Source organism: Oncorhynchus mykiss, chromosome 15 (assembly GCF_013265735.2).
Source record: "Oncorhynchus mykiss isolate Arlee chromosome 15, USDA_OmykA_1.1, whole genome shotgun sequence".
NCBI lineage: Eukaryota > Metazoa > Chordata > Actinopteri > Salmoniformes > Salmonidae > Oncorhynchus > Oncorhynchus mykiss.
This window is the reverse complement of record NC_048579.1, coordinates 56,546,479-56,559,615: the sequence shown is the minus strand read 5'-3', so window position 1 is coordinate 56,559,615 and position 13,137 is coordinate 56,546,479.

The following is a 13,137-nucleotide window of genomic DNA, read 5'->3' as shown; positions in this document are numbered from 1 at the left end:
CAAGTCAGCCTTCAATACATTATCAACTTTTTAACAATGTTATACAAATATAATGGTTAAACAATGTTATAACAGGGCCTGAACCTATCCGTATGATCTGAAGGTTTTGTAAAACTGCACAGTACCTATAGCCCATGGCTAAGGCCCTTGAGAACAAACAGAGTAGTTGTGTTTGCAGGACAGTGATAGTGGGAATGGCCACTTATTTATTCTACGGCTATTTACAGATGGACTATGTACAGCTGCAGCGATCGGTTCGCTGCTCAGATTGATGTGTTTGTTTTGAGGTTACTATATAAAGAGACTAGACACAATAAACAGGGTATGCCGTAGCAAGGGTTGATGTTTATTGCATCTAGATTCAATTCAGAAACCGTCACAAGAATTTAGTCAAGAAATGTATTAATTGATGTATTTTTCACTTGTTTTTGGAACACACAGTATGACAGACTTTAATGAACCGCAGCTCCGTTCAATTAGAAAGCAAACTAGGAGTGCTGTAGAGAAGTAACAAACAGACAAATTAAACTATTTCACCAGCGTCAGGGGTCAATAACCCTTTACAGAAGAGATCGAGAACACAGTGTTCTTCTTGGGAACAGTTAGCTAGCCTAGGTGTCTGAGTCACAGGTGGTAATCTGTTGAAAGCAGTGCAATCTCTTATCTATCTCTCCCAGTTAGAAACTCTGTCTCGCTTACCTTGTTAGTGTCACACTTTATGTCCCATCAGTTCTATTAATGTCACACCTAACGAGGTTAAGGCATTGGGGAGAGTGTGACACTCCCACAGTTCACCCGCTGTGTGTGTTGATTTCATGGCCTATTAGGCCTGTGATTGTGGCAGCGGTGTCTGCAAACCAAGTCTGCCCCAACAAGAGTAACTACTCAAATAAACAGCACAGTATGCTGCCTGACTGATGCACAGAGGGATACCAGTAGATTGTTTTCACTTTGTGTACAATTTGTTTGCAGAAATGATTTAATAATTGTATTACAGTCCTGGAGGACATTTCAATACAGCCCTCAGAAAATAAGAATATTCTTGTCTATCCCAGCAGGGGAGAAGTGGAGGCAGATGTCTCCATCCTAATGATCCTTTTTAATTGTGTTGACTGTGGACCCACAGATACACAGGGGTTCTCTGGGTGTGGACCAGGAATCCAACACCCACGAGGAGCCCAGGATGCTTCCAACATTGAAGAGCCTGCAGAGGAACTAGCAGGAGAGGTAAACAAACAACACACCCAAGCTTCAATAGGAATCATGTAATAATAGATCACATTTATGGGCTCTAATCACCTCATAACTTGAATGGTTTACCTTTTACGTTTCATGCACACGTGATGGGTAGCACTTACTGTGGCCTTTTGGTGTTTGAAGGAAAATAAATATTTGAAGGAAAATCATTTAATGGTGCATAAAGTTTAACAGCATCACATGTTTTTATGAGACTGTTCAGTACAGACTAATGGAAATAAAAACATGTTCCAGCTGCATGTTTCTTCATAGTCACAAGATGGCAGCAGAGTACTGTCTAAATCAAATAGTCATTTTGGGAGCGTTTCTGAGAATGCAAGTTTTGGATATTAACATTATACATTGAATAAATATTTTGCCAAAAAACATCCCGTGTCTATTTGGTTATTAAAAAGTTTGTTGAAAAGTACTATGAGAAAACAAAAGTATGCCTTTGTATTTGTATTTATTAGGGATCCACATTAGCTAATGCCAAGGCAGCAGCTACTCTTCCTGAGGTCCAAACACACCAAAGCACCCACATTACATATAAAACAACAGATAAAACAGTGAACTTTGTTTGTACTGAATGAGCTAAAGATAAAACAGTACATCATATAACATCCCCACATGTCCACAACACAAATGTTCAACACCATACAACAATGTGTGTGTCTGCATATGTCTGTACCTTTGTGGGTGTCTCTTCACAGTCCCAGTTGTTCCATAAGGTGTATTTATACCGTCTTTTTAAATCTGATTCTAATGCTGCATCAGTTACCTGATGTGGAATAGAGATCCATGTAGTCATGGCTCTATGTAGTACTGTGCGCTTCCCATAGTCTGTTCTGGACTTGGGGACAAGACAAGTCTATTGCCTACACCTCGATTAGTCTGATATAGCTGTTCCCATAGACACGTATAGGGGCAACACCTGACTGCCTGTAATTATTTCTCGCACCGTTTGAACTGCTAATGCAGTTGGGATAATAAGGAAGGGAGTGGTTGGTGAAGCACAAGAGCAGCCGCTCATCGATTTGTCATCTCCTACCGCAGTTACGCCTCCAAACATCCTCCATGTGGATGTCAGCCAGTGCAGGTCGCAATTGTAAATGAGAACTTGTTCTCAACTTGCCTACCTGGTTAAATAAAGGTGAAATAAAAAATAAATAAAAAGAGACCTCTGGTGGCATGTCTTGTGAGGTATGCATGAGTGTCCGAGTATTTTAAACAGACTGCTCGGTACATTCAGTTTGTCTACACCTCTTACAAACACAAGTAATGATGAAGTCAATCTCTCTTCCTCTTTGAGCCATGAGAGATTGACATGCATATCATTAATGTTAGCTCTCTGTGTACTTTTAAGGGCCAGCCGTGCTGCCCTGTTATGAGCCAAATGCAATTTTCCCAAGTCCCTTTTTGTGGCACTTGACAACACTACTGAACAGTAGTCTAGGTGCGATAAAACTAGGGCCTGTAGGACCTGCCTTGTTGATTGTGTTGTTAGCAGCGCTTTGTTAAGTGTTGCAGTAATTTCAGTTGCTGTAGTAGCTGACATGTATAGTGTTGAGTCATCCGCATACATAGGCATACTGGCCTTACTCAAAGCCAGTGGCATGTTGTTAGTAAAGATTGAAAAAAACAAGGAGCCTAAACAGCTACCCTGAGGAATTTCTGATTATGCCTGCATTATGTTTGAGAGGCTTACATTAAAGAACACCCTCTGTGTTCTGTTAGACAGGTAACTCTTTATCCACATTATAGCAGGGTGTGTAAAGCCCTAACACATCCGTTTTTCCGGCAGCAGACTATGATCGATAATGTCAAAAGCTATACTGAAGTCTAACAAGACAGCCCATACAATAATTTTATCTTCAATTTCTCTCAGCCAATCATCAGTCATTTGTTTAAGTGTTGTGCTTGTTGAGTGTCCTTCCCTATAAGCGTTCTGAAAGTCTGTTGTCAATTTGTTTACTGTGAAATAGCATTGTATCAAACACCATTTTCTCCAGAAGTTTACTAAGGGTTGGTAACAGGCTGACTGGTCGGCTATTTGATCCAGTAAAGGAGCTTTACTATTATTGGGTAGAGGAATGACTTTAGCTTCCCTCCAAGCCTGAGGGCACACACTTTCTAGTAGGCTTAAATTGAAGATGTGGCAAATACGAGTGGCAATATCATCCGCTATTATCCTCAATCGTTTTCCTTCCAGATTTTCTTTCATAATTTGGTCAGATATACTTGGATGTGTAGCATCAGCATTTGTTGCTGGCATGTGATCCCTAAGTTTGCTTATTTTGCCAATAAAAAATCATTAAAGTAGTTGGCAATATCAGTGGGCTTTGTGATGAATGAGCCATCTGATTCAATGAATGAAGGAGCAGAGTTGGCTTTTTTACCCAAAATGTTATAGAAGGAGCCCCAAAGCTTTTTACTATCATTCTTTATATCATTTATCTTAGTTTCATACTATAGTTTATTTTCCCATTTATTTCGTTTAGTCACATGATTTCTTAATTTGCAGTACGTCAGTTGGGCTGCCAGACTTATATGCCATACCTTTCGCCTCATCCCTCTCAACCATACCATTTTTCAATTCCTCATCAATCTGAGGATATTTAACATTTTTTACACTCATTTTCTTAATGGGTGCGTGCTTATTTGTAGCTGGAATAAGCAATTTCATAAATGTGTTAAGTGCAGCATCTGGTTGCTCCTCATTACACACCACAGACCCGCAAATATTGTTTACATCATCAACATATTAATCACGACAAAACTTATTGTAGGACCTCTTATACACTATATTAGGCCCAGCCTCTGGAACTTTGGTTTTCCTTGATATGGCTACTATATTGTGATCACTATATCCTATGGATTTGGATACTGCTTTAAAGCACATTTCTGCAGCATTAGTAAAGATGTGACCAATACATGTTGAAGATTTTATTCCTGTGCTGTTTGTAAATAACCTGGTAGGTTGACTGATAACCTGAACACGTTGCAGACACTGGTTACAGTAAAACAAAACTATTATTGAGTGGGCAGCTTGATGAGAGCCAGTCAATATTTAAAATCACCCAGAAAATATACTTCTCTGTTGATATCACATACATTATCAAGCATTTCACATATATTATCCAGATACTGACTGTTAGCACTTGGTGGTCATAACGGCTTCTCTCAAGAATGGGCTTTAGGTGAGGCAGATGAACCATATTATTTCAACAGTATTTAACATTAGATCGTCTCTAAGCTTTACAGGAATGTCGTTCTGAATATAGACCGCAACACCTCCCCCGTTGGCATTTCTGTATTTTCGGTAGATGTTATAACCATGTATTGCTACCACTGTATCATCAAAAGTATTATCTAGGTGCGTTTCAGAGAGAGTCAGATATGAATGTAATCTGTTACAAGCAACTTATTGACTTCATGGACCTTGTTCCTTAGGCTGCATACGTTAATATGGGCTATTTTGAGCACTTTTCTGGGTTGCTTGGTTTATAATGCTTTACTGGGAAGCCTATAAGTAGACTTGCTCATGTTATTTATATTGGAGCTGATAGTGCAGGGTGAGCTGCATAAAGTGGTCTTCCTACTAGGTGCTAACAGTGTAAATCTGGTTCATAGGCTCATGATTACTGCATACAAAAGCTGTAGGTTCAACAGAGGTACACAGGGCAATTAGGTGGTCAAAAATTATGTAACTTACATTGTCTGCCAACACCCCTAGGATAATGTACATTTGATGCAGCATTATGACGACTCATTGTCACAATGGTAGGGATTAACTGAGCTGGTCTTGAGTCATTGATGAGTCATTGATAAGTCATTGTTTCAACACAGCCTTGAAATGCGTGGACAGAGTCAAAGTTATCTATAAAAGTGACTCCAGCACAGCTACAGTGATCTTTTAACCAAATGTGTAATGCCAGTAGCCTGCTGAATCTTTCACACCCACGGCGCAACACTGGTACTGGACCAGTGTTGGCTCGATTCAAACCTCCGGCTAGATTAGATCAAATCCGCACTAGCCGGCATCCACATAGCGGTAATTTTGATGTGCCGGAGGTGGAACCGCGTTAGAGATCCACAAATGGCTCCTTGTGTTACTTTATTGCGGACACTGCCATTGGATGCAATGAAACCACACCCAAGTTTATATCCGACAAATCCCATGCAGCCGCGTTAGAAGTTCATCCAGCCGCGTTATAAGTTCAAACATTTGAATGCGTGATGTTCTATTGCCTACACCTCGATTAGTCTGATATAGCTGTTCCCATAGACACGTATAGGGGCAACACATGACTGCCTGTAATTATTTCTCGCACCGTTTGAACTGCTAATGCAGTTGGGATAATAAGGAAGGGAGTGGTTGGTGAAGCACAAGAGCAGCCGCTCATCGATTTGTCATCTCCTACCGCAGTTACGCCTCCAAACATCCTCCATGTGGATGTCAGCCAGTGCGGGTTAATGCTCGACCTGATTGAATCGAGGCCTACGTTATTGTTCCGTGGCTTTAGGTGTTGTGGAAGGTGAAGAAGGGGAGAGTTCAATCAGAACTAGTGGAGCTCTCTGGAATGACTACCACCTTGTCCACCAGAGGTCATGAGTTCACTACTTTCTCAACTTGTCTCCTGTAATGGCAGTGACAGCGGAGAAACATTGGATGCTAGTGTGTAACTCTTATTGAAGTTGTATGTACTATGTAGCCCGGGAATATGGTTTCTGTTACGTAATTCTGCAGAGGTGCCTTTCCATCTGAAATACACAGATATGTGGAATAATCTGGCTGTGGGTTCAATCATTAGATTGTGTGTATTTCTTCACATGGAGTGTGAAAGAGCCGGTGGCTCTGTGTTAAGGTTCTCTCCTCTGAAGCACAGAGTTGCAGGTTTGATCCCTGGCTCATCACCTGGTCGTGTTGACACTCTGGGATAGTTGGAAGGCTGTCAGATTTCATGAGGATGAATACCTGGGATCCCCTCTCCTGCAAAGTGCAATGGTTATGGAGAAAAACTCCCAGAAAAGGTAACCTATTGTCTGGAAACGCAGTGGGGAACCCCAGGAATTCCCCTCCTCTGCTTATCATGCCTTTCCAACCAATGCCACTTTGTGTGGCATGAGCTCCCCAAGTGGCTCTGACTCACTGACCAGCGCAGTCCTTATTAGGTAACCATGCCCAGGAGCTGGCACCTAGGATCAAACCTACAACCTGGTGCTTAGGGGGCAAGATCCTTACTCTGTGGCATTGATAGGTGCAGAAATGTAATCAAAAGCACAGGTGAGACTTGAACCCCAAAACCTTAGCTTCAAAGTAGACTTATCCCCAGAGACACTGACTCCATCACACTTTTGCCTCTTCTCTTATATATTTAACGTTGAGAGATGCAGAATTGTAGACAAAAGTGCCAGATATAAGATTTGAACCTATGACCTCTAGGTTATAAGACAGGGTCTCAACCCCAGACCCACTGTGAGTTAACCTACCAGTAGTAGATCCCTTGTAGATCTTACTGTGGTCTTCTGGGCTCTGCCAGGGACACCCTTTGGCTCCCATGATGTAGATGCACTCGTGTCTGTTGCGATGTCCATAGACATTGGTGTCATTCATTTATAGAAGGATAATTAGAGCAGCATATTGGCCACTTTTAAAGTGTCACCTCCCTTTACAGCCAGTGGGACTGGGATGTCTCTGTCTGTTTGCAGCACCAACCTCAATCTGTTTGGAGTGTGCGTACCGCCTGTCGACAAACCTCAGCTGTAATATGAGCACTTTGATAGATTAGATGAGTTTCCTGTATCTCTGCTAGGAGGTGGGGGGCAACAGCTGCCTCTCTGGGTGATTAATCTTCATTAGGCTCAAACAATCCTCTTCCTCTCTCTCGCTCTCACTTTCCCATCTCCTGTTCTCTCTCACACTTTCCCATCTCCTGCTCTCACCCGCTCTGTCACGTCCTGACCTAAGTTCCTTTTATGTCTCTATTTTAGTTTGGTCAGGGCGTGAGTTGGGGTGGGCATTCTATGTTTTGGTTCTGTGTGTTATATTTCTAGGTGTTTGGCGTGGTATGGTTCCCAATCAGAGGCAGCTGTCAACCCTTGTCTCAGATTGAGAACCATACTTAGGCAGCCTGTTTTCCCACTATGGGTTGTGGGTAGTTGTTTTCCGTTTCAGTGTTTGCACCATACGGGACTGTTTCGGTGTTCATTTATTCTCTTGTATTTAGTGTTCAGTTAATTAAAGGAAATATGAACACGTACCACCCTGCGCTTTGGTCTACTCCTTCCTCAGACGAACATCGTTACTCACACTTGCCCATCTCCTGTTCTCACTCTCCCTCACGTTCCCACAGTGGTGGAAAAGTCACCAACTATCATACTTGAGTAAAATAAAAGATACCTTAATAGAAAATGACTCAAGTAAAATTCTACTTGAGTAAAAGTATTTGATTTAAAATATACTTCAATATCAAAAGTAAAAGTATAAATAACTTCAAATTCCTTATATTAAGCAAACCAGATGGCACCATTTTTTTTTTTTTTTCAATTTACGGAAAGCCACAGGCACACTCCTACTTTCAGACACCATTTACAAACAAAGCATGTGTTAAGTGAGTCCGCCAGATCAGAGGCCGTAGGGATGACCATGGATGTTCTGTTGATAAGTGCGTGAATTTGACTATTTTCCTGTCCTGCTAAGCATTCAAAATGTAACAAGTACTTTTGGGTGTCAAGGAAAATGTATGGGGTAAAAAGTACAATATTTTCTTAAGGAATGTAGTGAAGTAAAAGTAGTCAGACATATAAATAGTAAAGATACCCCCGAAAAACTACTTAAGTAAAAAAAAATACTTTAAAGTACTACTTAAGTACTTTATACCACTGCTTTCCCATCTCCTGTACTCACTCTCCCATCTCTTGTTCTCACCAGCTCTCACTTTCCCATCTCCTGTTCTCTCTCTCTGTCACGGCTCTCGTCGTAATGAGGATCGGACCAAAATGTTCATGATTTTATTTAATATAAAAAATTGTAGAATAATAGTGAAGACAAACTATGAAATAACACATATGGAATCATGTGTTAAACAAATCAAAATATATTTGAGATTCTTCAAAGTAGCCACCCTTTGCCTTGGAAAATAGTACAAATAAAGGAAAACCCTTGAATGAGTAGTTGTGTCCAAACTTTTGACTGGTACTGTGTGTATTGAATAGCCCTGAGTAACGGGTCACCACTGTAATGAAAGCCAACTTTTGGCCAGCTCTCTCTCTCTAACGGGACATCAACTGGCGAAAGCTTGCCAAGTTAATTTACTTCTGAAACGTGACAAAACAAAGGCAACAAAACATGTCCGTACAAACAACTGCTGTTAGATAGTAATAATAGCCACCTCATATCACTCACTACCTGACAGATAACTAGAAGCTAGAGCTGACCTGGCTGTGTGGTGGCTACTAGCTAGCGTAGCTTATTCATTCACCTTAGTCGAGAGAGGATGAAACATTAGCTAACGTCACACGTCAGTTACAATACTAGCTCAGCCCTGCAAATAAACACTAGTTTAGTTTTTCTTCTTCTGTGAAGTTAAACAGCAGTTAGCTTGCCAGCTATAGCAGTCACCTAAAGAGTAGCTAGTTTCTGTTACTTTTCCAACTCGGTGAAAGACTGTAACGCATACACTGAACTATGCTCAACTCTCCTGTGCTGGTCCAGCCAGCCTTCACAAAGCCTGTCAGCCCGCTCTGTGGTGTCCGCATGGTCCTAAATCAAGTCCTTATAAACACTCCTAACAGCCTACCCGACCGCCCAGAAACGTCTGCATGGTTCCAAAGCACACCGTTGCCTTGTTTTGTTTCCCATTACAATGATAAAACTGGGGTGGGGACAAAAATGCAATTTCAGAATGTGTGTCCCCAGTGAAAGTTGCGCTCTTGCTACAAAGCAAGATCAAGGAGTTAGCCAGCTAACGTACCTGAATTTTCTGAAATACATTGTTTGTTTTTTAGAAAGATAAGCTTGAAATGGGTAATTGACTTGACAACCAAACACACATTTTATGGGCTCCTAACCAATCCCCTGTATATAGCCCTGTTATTGTTATGTAATTTTCTTGTGTTACTTTTTGAACATTTTGTTTTTACTTTAGTTTATTTAGTAAATCTTTTCTCAACTCTATTTCTTGAACTGCAGCATTGGTTAAGGACTTGTAAGTAAGCATTTCACGGTGAGGTCTACCTACACCTGTTGTATTCTGCGCAAGTGACAAATACAATTTGATTTGATTTGACATATCTCCACTGAACTAAAATATAAATGCAACATGTAAAGTGTTGGTCCCATGTTCCATGAGCTAAAATAAAATATTCCAGATAGTTGCCATTAGTACAAAAAACGTATTTATTTCAATTTGTGCACAAATTACTTTACATCCCTGTCAATGAGCATTTCTCTTTTGCCAAGATAATCCATCCACCGGACAGGTGTGGCATATTAAGAAGCTGATTAAACATCACAATCATTACACAGGTGCACCTTGTGCTGGCGACAAAAAAAATGACACAGATGTCTCAGATTTTGAGGTAGCATGCCATGTTGACTGCAAGAATGTTCACCAGAGCTGTTGCCAGATAATTGAATGTTCATTTCTCTACCATAAGCTGCCTCCAACGTCATTTTAGAACATTTGCCACTACGTCCAACCAGCCTTACAACCGCAGACCATGTGTAACCACGCCAGCCCAGATCCTCAACATCCGGCTTCTTCACCCGGTGGATCATCTGATACCAGTCACCTGGAGAGCTAATGAAACTGTGGCTTTGCACAACTGAAGAATTTCTGCACAAACTGTCAGAAACCAGATGGCCGACAGCATGTATGGCTTCATGTGGGCGAGCGGTTTGCTGATGTCAACATTGTGAACAGAGTGCCTCATGGTGGCGGTGGGGTTATGGTACGGGCAGGCATAAGCTACGGACAACGAACACAATTCAATTTTATCAAAGACAATTTGAATGCACAGAGATACCATGACGAGATCCTGAGGCCCATTGTGCCGCCGTCCTCACCTCATGTTTCAGCATGATAATGCACAGCCCCATGTTGCAAGGATCTGTACACAATTCCTGGAAGCTGAAAATGTCCCAGTTCTTCAATGGCCTGCTTATTCACCAGACATGTCACCCATTGAGCATGTTTGGGATGCTCTGCATCAACGTGTACGACAGCTTGTTCCAGTTCTTGCCAATATCCAGCAACTTCGCACAGTCATTGAAGAGGAGTGGGACAACATTTCACAGGGCACAATCAACAGCTTGATAAACTCTATGCAAAGAAGATGTCGCACTGCATGAGGCAAATGGTCACACCAGATACGGACTGGTTTTCTGACCCACGTCCCTACCTTTTTTTATGGTCTATACTTGTATTCCCAGTCATGTGAAATCCATTGATTTAAGGCCTAATGAATGTATTCTATTAACTAAAACTCAGTAAAAATCTTTGAAATTGTTATATGTTGCATTTATATTTTAGTTCAGTGTTTATTTATCCCCCCCCCCCCCCCCCCCCCCCTGCCGACAGCACCCCCATTCCAAAACTTCCCGCACCATGGACTAACTCATTGATCCTGCTTTGTAGTACACCCCTCTGTTCTCACCCTCTCACTTTCCCAATTTCCTGTTCTCTCTCCCTTTCCAGTCTCCTGTTTGTTTCTCTCTCCCTCTTTCTTTCCTTTGTAGAAGTGTCTGGAAAGTACACCTCCCAGTTACAGCAGGAAGTGTTTTCACTGTCCCCATAGGGAGTCTGGTAGAGGGAGAGTGTGGCAGTGTTGTGTTGGAAGTGTGTGCTGTGCCGGTATCCCTGTAGGGTGTCTGAGCATTTGAATTATGGAGAGGTTCTGTGTAGCGGTGATGTAAACACTGCTGTGTCTGACAGTTCTCTCTCAGACTATTCTATAGTATAAACATAGTGCAGTGTATTACTTGTATATCATTTGTAACTGTCAGTGCCCTACTATTTCACTACTATTAGTCTATGATAACATTATTGCTAGTGTCTACTACTATCTTGACCGTACCTTGCCTGAATACACGTTTTTAAATAAGTGACCCTGATGGCATGTGTCATGAATACATTAGCATAATCTGATGTTTGACTGATTTGGATTACCTGATTTGGATTACCTAGCGATGTGGATTACCTGGTTAGACGTAGTACTTTACCATGTTACTTAGATGTTATGTGTTGGAGGATCTTACCTGACATGTGGCTGTATTCTCCAGGTGAGGTCAGAGGTCATAGTGAGTGTGCACCTACCTGATTGGCCCTTTTTGATAGCAGGTGATAACATGGTAGAGTTGCTTTCGCAGTCCTGAATGCGAAACTCAAATCCGGTGAAAACACCTTCCTAGTATTGTTTCACCCGTCTCCCCCTATTTGTCAGGTCATGGACTCTGCAAAGTGTCGAAAGCGTTCCACAATGATGCTTGCCAATGTTGACTCCAATGCTTTTTGATACACACAAAACTGTTGAGCGTGAAACTGGATTCACCTGGTCAGTCTATGTCATGGAAAGAGCAGGTGTTCCTAATGTTTTGTATCAGTGTAGGTTTAGATATTTACCAGGTTGAGTGTGTGCAAATTGTAATAAATAAATACATTTCATAATAATGTCAACCTGACACGGCCTAATTGGAGCAATTTTTCTTCGCGTCCCCTTTTTCTGTCAGACAGGTAAAGCATTAAATGTGCTTTTTAAAATACCTTTCCCCCACCTCCTTTGGCTTTGGTTTGTGGATCGGAAAATGGATAACCACATGAGAGAAAGAAAAACCTGATCCTCTTTCTGAAATTCTAGGCGAGATTATGATAATAGTAATCTACCCACGGTTATGAACCACACGCTACATGAGTTGTATTGTATGTCCTCCCTAAAAACCTACAATCAATATTTCATAATATGCTTGGTTGAGTATTGCACTGATGAAAGAATAGACTATCCCATGGCACAACAAAAAAAAGCCTGAATCGTTGCAGTTGTTTGCCTCCAGCACCAGCCAGACCTCATTTTTATAGATCAAAATTGTTGTGAGGCGTAGAAATGAAGGGTCCAGTAAATGTAGCAAGACACACACGGTGTAAAATCCTTCTATAAAAGTACACACATCATTCTTTGAGAACATGTTCTCAACTAGCCTACCTGGTTAAATAAAGGTGTTCTCAACTAGCCTACCTGGTTAAATAAAGGTGAAATAAATTCTTTATTTGGATACATTGTCATAGGTCAAATTGATAGGGAATCTATGTTTAAAGGGTGTAGCTTTGACTCTTTCCTTTCCTATTTCTCTACATATTAGGGGATGCAGTACTGACACGGTACAGAAGTGGAGTTGGACACAGACATAGTAGACAGACCATGCCCAGAACAGTGTACAGCACAGGCCAATCCCTGATGAGGGAACCCTCACATTGGCCAATAGCAGCCGTTTCCTAATCAGGGAAAGCAGAAAGACCTGCCCTCTTTTGAAACGTTCCGGCCAATTAGGTAGTCAGGCAGAGACTCATTGGAGGATGACGCAAGGCCGGTAGGCACAGAGCTCGATTTATGATAATTCAATTGTTGTGAGAGTGGTTAAGTCAGATAACAGTTTTGTGTTCCTACAACTCACAAAATCCTGTCAAGCTATTTCTTGTTGAAATATTTGTCATTATCATGGCCCCCGAGCACCATAGCCTAAAGTAGAATTTTGTTTTCCAAATTTGATTGACAAATGAATTTTTCTCCAAAAGGTGATGAACTGTCACATCATCTTGGGCTACAAAGTAATATACATAGACACACCTTGATGTATATGTACCATGTTTACTGAGGACACCATAGTGAGTTGTCACTTGGGGA